A 14,790-nucleotide genomic window follows, 5' to 3' on the forward strand; every position below is an offset into this window, starting at 1 on the left:
CACACACACACACACACACACACACACACACACACAAACACACACAGTGCATGTAAAACTGGAGAAATCTGAATAAGCTCTGTGGATTGTACCGAGGTCTATTTTCCACTTTTGCTCTGGTACTAGCTGCCTCTGGGGGAAACTGGGTGAAGGATACACGGGAACTCTCTGTATTTTTACAACTTCCTGTGAATCTGTAACCATTTCAAAACAAAAAGTTTAAAACAAGTTTGAGGGAAACATGAAGGTGGTGACTGACTTACAATAAACCGTTTTTCTTCATCTAAGTGAAGGTATAAACAAGTAAGGGGAGATATACCAGACGGCTGGAGAGGAAAAGATGGCGAGCAGTATTTACTGAGCATTTATCACACACCAGGCACTGCAGCTGATCTCATTCAACGCAACACTCAGTCCAGTGAGGTGGTGGCTGCTAAACAGCCTCACTTTTCAGATGAGTAAACAGAAAGGTAAGAAATTCAGTCAAGGTCACACAGCGGGCAAGTAGCAATGATGTCAAAGACCATCTCAAAGCAAAGAGGATGATTACTGTATCAAGAAGGGTTTAAGAGTAGCTTAATATAGGCAGAGTAGGTGAAATACTACAGATGTAAAATCTTAAATACGCCCACAGCATACCTGCTGAACAGTGTGTCTTCCAAGAACTTAAATCCACAATACACATCAGCCCTGGATAACTGAATGCACGTGACCAGAGATGTATTTGAAACTGTGGTTATTTTTTTATCTTTTAAACTTTTGCTTAGAATTGAGAAGAAGAGTAACATTGATTCCTCCTCTTTAAAAGGTGCTCACTGAATGGAAACAGGTAGATTAGCGGGAGCCAAAATTCGGAAATAATACAAACGAGGCACTCAAGGTGGGGGAAGTAAAGCTGATCGACTGTCACAAAGCCCATTCAGGAAAGAAAAGGGAAAGCTTGCAACCTCGTCAAACGCCAGGCAGGACAGTCTGAATGAGGCTAGAATAAAACCAGAATCCTCATACAATGAACAACAGGGGCTAGCAGGATGAATATTTATTTGCAATAAAATAGTTTTAAATACAGTAATGCAGTTAAGGTTGGCTTCAGTATGGCTTAGAAAAAGCAAAAGGAAACTTTCTGCCCTTTATCACTCCATCCGTAAATTCAATGCAAATAATAAGTGGGGGGGGGTAGTGGGTGGCAGTTTTAAACAAGATTGGCCACAAGCTGACAGATAAAGCTGGGTGATAGGGACACGGAGATTAATTCTCAAAGCAGCTTTTCGGGCCACTGGTGCCACCTGCACCACCAGCCCTGATCACATGAAAAAAAGCAAAAAGAAGGGAGGCAGCTACAGTGATAAACACACCACTGTTTTCCCAGGTCAGGTGGAAATGCTCACTCCTCAGAAATCTGCTTAAATATCCTTAAGAAAGAGTCAGGGACACCTAAAATGTAAAATGGGCAGTCTTTTTAACACTGCAACTTTTCCTGAAGGATCAAAGAATATTTTCATAAATACAGTTTTTGAAGACTGTTCATCACCAGCTTGTTTACAATGGTGAGAAATCTGATACCTAAATTATCATTAAAGAGGGATTAAATATATTGTGGTGTACTCTTACAATGCAATACCAAGGAGCTATGTAAAAAAAGGAAGACATTAACCCACAATAACAGGGTATGGCAAAGGGAGGCAGGAACCAGCTGAAAGCTCTCCAGATGGCCAAAGCTGGAACAATTTGAGCCAGACAGTAGTGTTGTGTCAGATTATAACACAAGTATAAATACCCACTGGTCTACACTGATATAAGTAAACAGACTGGATAAATGAATACCTGCGGAGAACAGACAAAGCTCCTGTGCTGCAGAATTCCAAACACTGTAGGTAGGTCCCCTGCCCTGCCCCAAAGAGGTGGAGCATGGCCCCCGACTCCTGACACGGGTGCTGCCTTCTTCCCAAGAGCACAGATGCGAAGGGGAGAAAGAGAGTAACTCCGCAGTACCGACACCTGACAAGCACCGCCTCAGTCAGGATACCAAGGTCAACATCACACAGACAGCAGGCACCCTAGAAACGATGGGATGAAAACGGCTCTTGGCCCCAGGGGTTTCTCTCCCCCAAACACACAACCCCAGTGGAACCATGAGAAGAACATCTGCGAAGCCCCAGTTGAGGGGCACCCTACAACACCTGACTAGTACGCCCCCAAACTGTCCAAGTCATAAAAAACAAGAAAAGTCTATAAGAAACTGTCACAGGCATGGAGAGCCGAAGGAGACCTGAGGGCTGAAGTATGGAATCCTGGACGGGATCCTGGAACACAAAAAGACAGGAGGTAAAAAAGCTACGGAAATCTGAGGAAGCATGGACTTCGGTTAATAACGATGTATCAATATTGGCTCATTAGTTCTGACAAACACACCACACTAAGGTAAGACGTTAATGATCAGGGAAACAGGGAACTCTTGGCACCAGCTCTGCGATTTTCCATAAACCCAAAACTGTTCTAAAATAAAAGGATTATTTTTAAAAAATGAAAAAGAAAAATTTTCATGAAGATGTAAACTTATAATGCTGTGGAAGGATGGCCAATATATAATAAATGAAAGAAGAATTACTAAACAACGTGAATGTTATGGATCTATTTTTGCTTTAAAAATATACATATGTGTATTTATACACCAAAAAGTCTGGAAGACCAACTATACATCAAACCACATACCTAGTGATTTTCACCACCTCCTTTATACTTTTCCATAGTATTTGGTTTTGTTTTTCCACTAAGCATTGGTTACTTTTAACATTGAGCCTCATTACTCCCAGGTCAAGAACACAGTTGTTTTATTTTTGGGGAAAAAGTAGCTGTACAGCATAGAATTAATAGAAACCACCTTAGCTCAAAATAAGATGCATTTATAAAACAGCTAAACTTTACTTTTTCAAGGGGAAATATTTTAAAGGCGGAACAGAAAAGTGATTGAAAGCATGGGATTTCATCAGACCTGGAGTACAATCCTGGTTTCACCATTTGCTGTCTGTGTGACCTTGGGCAGCTCAAAAACCTCCCTCAACATCCTTACTTTCACAGCGGGGAGATGTAACGCTCACCACAAACCTATGCATCTGCAGAACTGCCCTAACATTTATCTGCCTATTTATTTATCAATATAAACACATATTGCACATAATACATAAATGTATTTCATAACCTCAAATTTTATTAGAAAATTAGCTGACTAGAAGCAAAGAGTTCGATGTATGTCAAGAGCCTGGCCCTACTGAGGCTCCATAATGGTAACTGTTGTTGTTATTAATAATAATAATATTGATTATTAAAATCCAAGAAAAAATAAAACACTATCAGAAAAAAATTTCATTTCTCAAAGTATATAATAAGGAGCACTGAAAGACAAACTAACACCTCAGCTCGTCCTACACCATCTGCTGTGATGTCCCAAAGCCCTCTGCTAACTTAACTAGACATTCATTAGGGTGATTAAACATGTTAACATGCCCAGAGGACTGCTGTGGAGAATTTTCCAGAGAATACAAGTGAAAGCCACTTGTCTAATCACAGCCGGCTTAAACTAAACTTTGGAATATTAATGCACCAAGTCTCCCTTGCTGTGGAAATGAATGTAACATCAATACAAATTAACAACAGCCATAAAATACAAACGAAACGGATTTAAATCCCTTGACTGTAAATAAGGAACTTTAAAGATGCTTTAGACAAGACATATATTTTCATCAAAATTCTGGGCTGGTAGTTCTAGCCCAATACTGATATTTAAAAATTACCTCAAATACAACACTTATAATACACAAAATCACGACAGAATAGACAAGTCTAATCATGCTATGAATTAGTGGACTTTTATAACAAGACTCAACAACACAGAACAGAAGAATCATTTGTTTCAAGTGAGAAGTTTACCCGGCGGGGTTATCCTATGGTCTAGGACATAGACCCAGATTTTAAAGAAATCAATCAACCATAATATAAGCAAAATAATATTAAATCACTGTGCCAATTTTTTCTACTACACTAGAAAATGCAGACTGTTCAGTATGGTTCTGTTAAAAGAAGTTAATTTAAACGCTTTTAAAATAACAAAAACATAGATATAATCTAGGAACTAAATTTAGGTTCGTATATATAACCCAGTGTTGTGATTACAACTCTACAAAGACTGATTTTATAATACACTCCAAAGTGTCTGTATCCAATAAATCTTACTCTAATTTTCCTGAGAGCAGTTGTTACGGAGACCTAGCCCAGTGATGTCATTCTAGCTGAACACTTTAAAACCTGTGGCATATTTCTGTCAAATATGCTTAACTGTAGCAAATTTTAAATTTGAGAATGGATGTGATGTATGGGAAGAAATCACCGTCACTGACAACTACACCTGGCAAGTAGACTAAGCGAAATAAACTTCTTTTGGTTAAAAAAAAAGAGGGGATTGACTACAAGGTTTTTACTAAGGTTAAGTTTTCCTAAAAACTATAAAACCAAATTTGAAATGGGAATTCCAGGCATGTGGGGCAGCAACATTATCTACATAATAAGAGTATGTTCATCTGCCATGTTCTCTACCGGGTGTTTCCTTCTCCAATTTTTAAATGATAACTGAATAATGGACCATACTGGCACCTCGTATATATTACCTCATTGAATCCATGTAACATTACTAGACAATTATCACCATTTCAAAGTGAAGACACTGAGCCTGAGTGCTTTCAGTAACTTGCCCAGTTCACACAGGTAATAAGGAGAGACCAGCAATTACTTCATAATCGCAATACACACACACGCACATCCCCCATTACCTACACATTACATCTGACTTTTTGAGGTTTTTGACCTCTACTTTCTGACTCTCCCAATTAATCTCTTCCTATGACAGCAGCTACTTACGTATATTTTTGCATCTGCCCTACTGTGTTGCAGTTGTCACTTATCAACATTCCCTACTCAACGATGAGCTTCCAGAGAGAACGGCTCACACCCTGCTCATCTCTGTAATCCCAGAACACAGTCCTGTATTTAGCACATCTGCATGCATTTCTTGTTAGTACTTAACAGCGGTTCTGATGTTGATTCTGCTAGCTGCTCACGGGTGGTGAACATTACAGAACCAGCTTCAAGATACCTGCCAACCACCACCTCAAGGAGGGCAGACGCAGGCAGAAAGGAGATCCAACATGATCAGCTTGAATCTGTAGGGCTGTTCTTACCATAGCATTTAGACACTACATTATGCGGTATATAGGGTTTTTCTTTTTCACGTTTAATAAAGCTGCATCTGCACTCACATTAGTCCACCTCCAGTAGTTCACTGCACAAAACGAAATTACAGGACAGCACGACACGCATAGTGCATGCAAGAATGAAGGAAAAATCTACAACAAGGTAAACCATCCACAGCAGAACGTTAAGATTTTGCCAAAAAGCTACCTTTTCATTACAACATGACTCCAGAGTCCAGAGGGGCAAGACCACACAATTTATACGCTTTCCCACACAAGAAACTAACAGGGTTGGTTATTCATGACATTTGGAGACTGGTACGGTATAATTACAAAATGACACAGGTTAATACTTAAGGAGACATCAAGTCTCTCAAAATAAAATGAATATTTACAAGATTAAGTTTCTGTTTTGTTATTAAAGTCCTGGAACTTCAAGGAACATATAAAAATATAGATGACTTAGTACTCAGATTAGTTAACAGAATTACTGATACTTTTTATTCTTTTAGGGGACCTTTTACCTACTAAATCTTAGAGTCTGCGGTTTGTGGTTTCCGTTTTCCGTCCATAGAAATTGATTGCGAGCCCTTTTCTGGTATTTATCTTTCTCTGCTCATCCTCCACCCGCCCCTACCCCCAAACCTGCTTTGGATGTCTGTCTTCTTTAATTTTTCAAGACAAGGCAGTGAAGTGAAATGGCATGAACTCTTGAATAAAGAGTTAAAAATGTTAAAATCATATGACTCTCCTCTCTTTAAAGTAGTATTAGTCTTCTAGAATACCAATCTAATTCTTAGAAGCAGGAAACACAGGAAGCTCAATGTTCCAAGAAAAGTTAATAATAATTGATTCATCCTGGCTACCCAGGAAATACACAGCAAGGACCTGTGTACTACGCAAGTACAGACAACAAATGCATCTAGTAATACCTGCCACCCAGGGACAAGGAAAATAGAAAAAGAGCTCACGGAGCAAATGCACAAAAGGTACAGGAAGAAAACAGCATAAATGTAGGGCTGATCAGGAATCAGAGCTCGATGAAACCGTGACAGATCAGGGAGCTCTACAGACAGAAGCGGACGGAGGTGGTGGAGGAGAGGTCGTCACTGACGGGAGGTGACAGAAGTGAGCAGAGGTGAGGAGGAACCAGGCAGGGGTGAGAGGACAGGAACTAAATTACAAGAGGGGACAAGAAAGAACGGTGGGGCCGGCGCGGAAGGAGGCATGCCCAAGGAACAGACAGCATTTTTAATGGGAGACTGAGTCATAGAAAAAGGAAGGAAGGAGGCAAAATGCAAAGATACCAAACAAGAAATTCTGGACAAATGAGGAAAAATGTAAAAGTGAGACCAGGTGATAAATAGGTAGGGTAGAAAGGCAAAAAAAAGGATAAAGTAAAAGAAACCTCTGGGAAAGGAAATATTAAAAAAAGACAAATGGTTTCTGGAATTTCACTATATTAAATTAAATTTTTAAACCTGTTCTTTTGTTTCTGTTTCTCGCTGCTGGGTAAAACTTGATTGTGAACAATGGTTTCCACAATCTCCAGAGGAGAAAAGTACTGATGAGATCAACTGACTTAGTAGCAAAACTAAGAAGAGCTGAAAACAATAAAATTTACTTATGTCAGTTAACCATCTTAGCTCTAACCCACAAACTAATTTTCTTTCTTTCTTTTTTTTCTGTCAACTTGTTTCATCCATACCTATTTCCTCCCTCCTGTATTACTATTATTTTTTAACATCTTTATTGGAGTATAATTGCTTTACAATGGTGTGTTAGTTTCTGCTTTATAACAAAGTGAATCAGTTATACATATACATATATCCCCATATCCCCTCCCTCTTGTGTCTCCCTCCCACCCTCCCTATCCCACCCCTCTAGGTGCTCACAAAGCACCAAGCTGATCTCTCTGTGCTATGCGGCTGCTTCCCACTAGCTATCTATTTTACATTTGGTAGTGGATATATGTCCATACCACTCTCTCACTTCATCCCAGCTTACCCTTCCCCCTCCCCGTGTCCTCAAGTCCATTCTCTACATCTGTGTCTTTATTCCTGTCCTGTGCCTAGGTTCTTCATAACCTTTTTTTTTTTAGATTCCATATATATGTGTTAGCATACGGTATTTGTTTTTCTCTTTCTGACTTACTTTACTCTGTATGACAGACTCTAGGTCCATCCACCTCACTATAAATAACTCAATTTTGTTTCTTTTATGGCTGAGGAATATTCCATTGTGTATATGTGCCACATCTTCTTTATCCATTCATCTGTCGATGGACACTTAGGTTGCTTCCATGTCCTGGGTATTGTAAATAGAGCTGCAATGAACATTGTGGTACATGACTCTTTTTGAATTATGGTTTTCTCAGGGTATATGCCCAGTAGTGGGATTGCTGGGTCATATGGTAGTTCTATTTTTAGTTTTGTAAGGAACCTCCATACTGTTCTCCATAGTGGTTGTATCAATTTACATTTCCACCAACAGTACAAGAGGGTTCCCTTTTCTCCACACCCTCTCCAGCATTTATTGTTCCACAAACTAATTTTCACACTGACACATACACATCAATGACCTTAGTGACCAACTGCTTCATTTACTAATCACAAAAGCTTTCTCTCTCTCTCACTTTTTCTCCCTCTGTGCTTATCAGTATTTGGAGAAATCCCTGCTTCTTACTACTGCCCTAAAAAAGAAAGGGCAGAGTAAGAAGGTGACATTTACATCAATACTGCTAAAAAAAAAAAAAAAAAAAAAAAAGTCTGATGGAAGCTTAACACAAGGTTAAAACAATAACAGTGAAAAGATGCAAATTTCCTATAAATTTCTACGACCCACCTTATTCTGGACTCCTACATAACTGAAAACAGAACACAGAGATCATCCTTCATTTCCATCTAGAAACAATAGAAGAAAACAAAACACTTAACAAGAACATAAAAACAATAAGGAAGAGCTATTCTGAAAAAGAAGGGAAATTATTCTACTCTTAATCCTAGGAAATAACCAAGGGTAGAAGAGCTACCGTACCAAAGGTCTATTTATGAAGCTGTAATTCGTATAACTCTTATTTTTAAGGTGAAAAAATATAGTCATCAGATTTTCAGTCCAAAAAACTGTGCAAGGAAAAAAGCAGGCACACACAGAGGCTGAGAGGAAGATAAAGGAAGATGAACCTAAAGCCCCAAAGCTTTGAACAATCACTGAGAAGAAGCAGTTTCTCAATATCCCGCGCCTTGAGGAATTCTTCAGTGAAAGTCAATTTCTGAGGGCCAACATCCTATTATAAGCTCCCATTCCTCCTATTGTATCTACTGTTTCTCTATCCACACAGATTGAAACTCTGATCGTAAGCAGATTACCAGCTTTAGCAGCAGGGGAAAAATAACTCAAATATTATACACAAAAGCAATGGGGTAACAAAGACAATGTAAGAAACATGTAAAGAAATATGCTACAGTCTTGTTGCTCATATTTGCAGAACTATCTTCTTTCAGCTGCTCAAAAATCCTAAATGGCATTGGGCCAATTCTTGAAATTTGCCTTTTCTTCAGTTTTTTTTTTTTTTTTTAAACCATTCTTCCATGAATATCGTAACGGGTCACTTGGCCATACAGTCCATTCACAGGCATCTGACATGATTATTTACTTCTGGAAACAGCTGCTGAATTCCAAGGCACTGGGACACTTCTTGAAGGAACAAACCTGGTTCTCTGGTCTCTACTGAGGACACGGTGAAACTAGGATTCTCTGAACTCAGCGATGACACGGAAGCCAAGCTGTGCTGTTTCCAAGGTAAGATGCCTTGAAAAAAAAAAAAGCTAAAAATCAATCAGATTTTAAAAACAAAAAAACTCTAATAAAGTAGTGAAAATTCTCACACAGTGTTATATTTTCGCTAAGACTGAAAAATAAGTAACTCAGATAAAAAATTTCAATCCTTCACTTCAACTCTAAATATATTTTCAAAAAAATTTTATAGGGCATCACAGGTTATACAATTAAAAATACTGCAAATAATTGACTGTTCCTGAAATTAACAAAAAATAGCCATTAAAATTGTAAAGAAATTCTGGTGACTGACGTTTTGATGTTTACCATGGCCAGGATAGAAGATGGGCTTTGAGAAAACACTATTTCTCTGCGTTCATATCTTATTTGGAAATGGTATGAACAAGCATGATTTATACTGAGCTATAAAGTGAGCTACAGAACTGATGACCTGGAAAATTTCTTCTAGCCATAAAATTCTGAAATTGCATACTACCTGGTGATAAAATCTTGACACCACTGAACCAGCTGTAGGCAAGCCATTTGACTTTTCCCTGATTTTCTCATCTATAAAATACAGGGCTGGGGCTTCCCTGGTGGCGCAGTGGTTGAGAGTCCGCCTGCGGATGCAGGGGACGCGGGTTCATGCCCCGGTCCGGGAAGATCCCACATGCCGCGGAGCGCCTGGGCCCGTGAGCCATGGCCGCTGAGCCTGCGCGTCCGGAGCCTGTGCTCCGCAATGGGAGAGGCCACAACAGTGAGAGGCCCGCGTACCGCAAAAAAAAAAAAACAAAACTCTAAAATACAGGGCTGGTTCTTCTTACATCAGGAGATGGGTACTAGGGTCACCGGAGGATGGCTTAAAATACAGATGCCTGCCCAGCTCCAGCTCTAAAGAGCTCTAACCTCTGGGATTAGGCTAAGGCATCTGCTCCTGTTACTGTATAACGAACCCTGGGTCATTCTGTCTACACTCATACTTGAAGAACCACCACACTAGGTCACGTTCGGGATGCAGCTCTACAGCCCTAAGAGTCATAAAACAGGGCAGTAGGGATGCCATTACTCCAGCTTGACAGGTTTAAGACAAATGAAATCACTGTGTCATTTTCTCCTTCCCTAAAAATCCCCCGTTCAGAGAAGATGCCAAAACTAAGATTAAGGCTAACGTGCCAAATGGATAAACACTTCAATGGAGATTATTTTTAGCCCAAATTGTCCCAACTATATCCTCAGATATTTAAATAGAACACAACTGCAGGACGACATTCATAGTCATAAGCTGCTGCTCTGACAGGCCATCCCAAAACATGAGCTGATGTGAAAATGATAGCAGCAACATGCCATTTCTTACTCAAGTTATAAAGCTGCCCCCAAGACAAAGGTCACACCCCCCTCCCCAGCAGAAGCGACATGTCACGCAGAACATCGTACCTGCAGAGCTGCTAACCGGGGCTGTGGCCCAGGCTTCACTCCAGGGCACCTCCTCCTGTGATTCCTGGACAGCGGGTATGGTGACGTGTGTGCTCCCCTATCGGCTGAGTCATGTGGATTCAATGGGCTCTGTTGGTGCCCAACACCCCCAATATAATATTGTCAGCTCCCGACTAAAGGGATACAAAACTGGGCTTTCAGAGTAAACCACTTTGCTTCATCTTGCTGGATTTTGTTTGCAGGCCCTCATCCAAGTCCACATGGCTTCAAAGTGACCTCACTCCAGGTTTGTCACCAAACCAACAGTGCCGTTAAGTTTTTTTCCACCAAATGAATATTACTTGGTTGGAAGAGGCCTCCGGGCCCCAAGAGTGTGTTCTACTGTCCAAGACAAGCTGAAAAAGTGGGTCAAGATTTCACAAAAGGACAAGGCAAACGGACAGATGGGCACCGGAAGCCTTTAGTAATGCTCCCATCCTGGTAAATTACATTCACTAGGGGTTCTTTCACATGAGTTATTTGACACAGAATTAGTACCTTAAACAGTCACTGCCCTTTGTCCTGGTGAATCACTGTCCTAGAATTCAACAGCTACCAAGAGTCCTAGTCTCCCTCAGCTTTGAGGTTCAAAATTTGGTTTTTCTCCTCTTGCCTTCAGTCATTTCAAAATACAGTCCCCTCAACCATTTCGTTATCAACCTCTTCTGCCTGGAAAATCCAGCATTGTTTCTGCAGCTCAAAGTCATTGCCACCATGTATGCTACTTTGAAATTTTTAAAGAGCTTCCTTTACAGCTGAGAAACTAGGGTCAACTTCTAGCTCTCTTTTCTGTCTTTGATAAAGTAAAACTCCCCAGAGAACCCACACTGATTCAAGAGCCAGGCTGCCTGGGTTCATATGCCACCTCCCTGCTTACTACTCACTTTGTGGTCTCGGGCAGGTGACTGAATTACCTCCCTGTGCCTCAGCTTCCTCATGTGAAAAGTGGGATTATAACTGTACCTACGTCAAAGGACTGTTGTGAGAGTCGAATATGTTTACATGTAAAAGCACGTTGTAAGCACTACATCAACGTTAGCTATCATTATGTGCTTTATGTAACTCCAAATTCTCTTATTGTTCCACGTGTGTACACGATGTTTGCCCAACTGAAATACTACCTACTCGAGGACTGGGACCACATTTTGAATATTTCTGATGTTCCCCCCATGGCACCTAATATTCACTCAATAGGTAAAAATAAACCTACTCGGTACAAATTATTATACTGGATGAACAAGGAAGTTCTCAAACACAGACCTGTGTAAACATGTATTCCCTGCCCTCGAGTAGCCTGTATTTTGGGTGGGGAAACAAAACACAGGAAATGGTCATGCAACAATATAAAGCCATAAATGATTAAATGCCAAAGTATGTGGTTTAAACAGCTACCATTCAAAGGGCTCACTGTGAGCTGGGACTCTGGAGAGGGCAAGCCTGCAGTGGCCCTGCCCCTAGAGGTGACTTGGATTTCCACGACAGGTGGGAACAGAGAGAGGATTCCAGCATGTCTGCTCATTCCACAGATATTTACTGCACACCTTCCGTAGGCCGGCCTCTGTCCTTGGCTCTTGGAATACGGCCATGAGGGACCCAGAAACGGCCCCTGCACCCTGGGACCTAAAAGGGCACTCACTCCACGTGAGAGCCAAGTTCTGAAGTAAGGAGGAAGGGCCTGTCCTCCAACCCGATGAAACACAACATCCCTTAAATGTCTCGTGAACAGGAGCCAATGCTGGCATTACAGTCACTCCGGCTTCCAACAATGGCAAACATACAGAAATTAATAACTTTTCATGTACTGTATTCTAAATATCTTCCATTGTTTATGAAGCACATTAAAGAGATATTCTCCATATTTCTGGATACAAATAACATATAAGAGATTTACAGACACACACAGTATTACTGGAACAGTTTTCGTAATAGAGGCTGCGGAGGCCCAGCTGCTCAATCTTGCCCAAATGAAAGCCTATTCATTAAAGCCCTGTGCTTTGTCTCCTCCCGCCCTTTTCCCTTCTTCTTCTACTAGTGGCTGCCCACAGATATCAAATATCTACTAGAAAAGTGCCTGAAGATGCATGTGTTGGCAGGAATCAGTTAGTCACGATGGGTGGAAGTGTTAACACATGCATCTTTTTCTTCCTACATCCGTCCACTCATCTCCTCCCAGAAGAGAACGCCTTCAGGTAAAGGAACACTCTTATAAATACCGACTGGCAAAGCATTCTCACTCCTTTCTTCTGCGATGATGGACCACTATCTGAAGATGCGTTAAGTCCAATACGCTCTAATCACAAATATGACACATTTCCAAGCGCTTCGCTCATCCTCTGCAGGCCTCTCACCCAATCCTACTCTCCCAAGATGCAAACTGCTGGATCCCACCATCATTCTCGTCATTGTTACGCCTACATAAATTATTACATTGTACCTCTGGAAACACAGAATAAACTTCTTGATTAAGGAAGTCAAAACTACTCAATTAAATCCAGTCAAAAACTTAACTTCTTCATGCACAAAGTACTGGACTCAAATATGTTTAAGACATGTAAAGGCAAACTGAAAAGTAAGGTAGAACCCCTACAACGTAGATTACTTAACATTCTCAACATCTACATACCCATGAAAGTTAGACTCATCAACAAAGTAACAGCCAACCCAGTTTTTTATTTCCTTGGTTTGGTACTGGAAAATCACATTCCTGTTTGACTGTCATTCGTTAACCCTTAATTAGGAATGTTGCTTAGAAACTATATATGGAAAAAGGGCACCTTTCAGAAGGGACCATCAAGGCTTTCCCAACATTTACTTTTTTCCAACATCCAAGCATAGCCTGTTCATTGGGTGACAATGACATGTAATGGGAACTCTGATAAAGAGACACAGGGCTTTGGAAACTACTGAATACCCCAATAAAGGGACTAATTGCAGTTCTGTGCAAATGCAAAGCCTTCTTCCAACTTGAAAAACACATTAAATTACTCTATGAGTCATTTTATATTGCCCACACCCTTATTTTACAAAAAACAGAAACAGAAGCAATTAATGTACATATTCCGCATTTGGACACGTTCAAATCAAACTCGTGTACTCAAGTATTTCTAAGCAACCTATGTTTATGCAAAAAGTTATCCGGAAGATTAAATGAGATAAAGCATGTAGATCATTTGGCAAAGGCCTGGCAAGCAATCAGTACTCAACATTGCACATTATTATCGTTCCTAATTTTCCAACTCTGTAATCATACTAAACAGTTACAAATTTATGCACGTGATTATGTATATATAATATATATAAACGAATATGTGTTACTACTAGAAATAAAGCTTTTATGTTATGTACCAAGCAATGCTCTTCATCCAGACAGAGGTGAGTTTAATTTTAACAGAATGATCCACAAAGCAGCAGAGAAAGCTGGCTAAGGGGTAGGATGTTAAACGTTACCTCTAATCTCTGCTTATCAATTAAGGATACAGCCTCTACATGGCCTAGTATGAATTATAATCAGCAGTCAGCTGATCCTAGAGAACTCGCTCAAAATGAATAGTTAAGACCTCAAGCACGTGGACAAGTGGCCATTTATTTGCAAGGCTGTGCCAACCACTGAAATCTGATTACTTCAATACTCATGCTGAAATCCTACATAAATTCATTACTTGTCTCATGCTAGAATCTTGCAAGTCCTTACAAAAATTTTAAATATCCAAAAGTCACTTAAACTGACAAGACTACAGCATCCTGGGCACATCCAGTTTTTAGAACACTTCAATAGCCTCGGCCACGCATCATTTATTATGACAGGGAAAATGCAAAGCCAGTGACAGCACGTGCTTTCCTAAGCAAATATTAAAAATAACCCTATGCCCTCATTACGAAAAAGGAAAATCTTCGCGTTCCCAGCTTAATCTCGACCCGGGGCCAATGCACACTCCCACCTCCCACGCCGAGACACCGCCCGGGCGCGCCGAGGTGGGGCTGGAGGCTGCTCGCGCTCTCGGGAGGACCCGTCCCCTCTCCCCGCGCGCTCGGACGCAGCGCGGCCAGACCCACGTGGACTCCAGGCGACGGCGGCCGGACCCACCGCCGGGGTCGCCGCCCAGGGTCGCGGGGAGGGGCCGGGGGCGGGGCCAGCGCCGCGCCGCTAGGCCGGGGAAGGGAGCCGGGCTGCACTCACGCGCCCGGGGGGCGGCACCGGGGCCGTCGCGGCGTCCCTCCGGTTCGCACACTGAGAGGGGGGCGGGGGGGGCGGGGGGGGGGGGGGGGGGGAAAGACCTGGCTCCTCGTTCCATCCGGA

The 14,790-nt window shown here is 41.3% G+C and overlaps 1 protein-coding gene across 11 annotated transcripts in view; it reads right to left on the reverse strand.

The window, feature by feature from the left end:
* SLC20A2 (solute carrier family 20 member 2) overlaps window positions 1-14,790 on the reverse strand; it is a 104,573-nt gene that overhangs the window by 89,536 nt on the left and 247 nt on the right. For 2 of the 11 annotated variants that reach the window (XM_027122944.1, XM_027122945.1), the window contains exons 1-3: window positions 10,455-14,646; window positions 8,955-9,053; window positions 8,088-8,146 (exon numbers count right to left, since the gene is read on the reverse strand). The exons of 2 other annotated variants lie outside the window; for them this stretch is intronic. The gene's annotated coding sequence lies outside the window, so the exon portion shown is untranslated. 7 more of the 11 variants (XM_027122933.1, XM_027122934.1, XM_027122935.1 and 4 more) reach the window with 6 other exon arrangements.

Source organism: Aethalodelphis obliquidens, unplaced genomic scaffold, assembly GCF_003676395.1.
Source record: "Aethalodelphis obliquidens isolate GAN/ISIS:26980383/991018 unplaced genomic scaffold, ASM367639v1 scaffold25, whole genome shotgun sequence".
NCBI classification, from domain to species: domain Eukaryota; kingdom Metazoa; phylum Chordata; class Mammalia; order Artiodactyla; family Delphinidae; genus Aethalodelphis; species Aethalodelphis obliquidens.